Consider the following 446-nt stretch of genomic DNA (forward strand, 5'->3'; position numbering starts at 1 on the left):
AATGGGCACTGCACTAGTTTCATCAAAATGAACGAAATTTCATTAAATGAAATCGTATGAGGAAAAATGTCAGTGAAATGTTATCCCAAAAGCATGATTCATCATAAAGCCAAATGTGGCCATCAGATTGGCACAAAGAAAAAAAGTCACCCGCTTGAATGGGGCCGGCAATCCAGGATTCAGTTAAGTCTCGGCGAAAGGACATTAGGGCTACCGACATCCCGCTGAAAACCAACACCTGCACACTGGCTAGCAGGAGGGACAGCATTTAAGTTGCAGTCAGTGTTCAATTCCTTTGCGCTTGCTTCGGTGCCCACTCCAATGTAAAGCAGGGGAAATTGTCTTCCTTGTCCATGTGGTTGGGATAGGAGTTATACACTCACCGGCCACTTTATTAGGTACACCTGTCCAACTGCTCGTTAACACTTAATTTCTAAGCAGCCAAT

The sequence above is a fragment of the Etheostoma cragini genome, chromosome 13, assembly GCF_013103735.1.
Source record: "Etheostoma cragini isolate CJK2018 chromosome 13, CSU_Ecrag_1.0, whole genome shotgun sequence".
NCBI lineage: Eukaryota > Metazoa > Chordata > Actinopteri > Perciformes > Percidae > Etheostoma > Etheostoma cragini.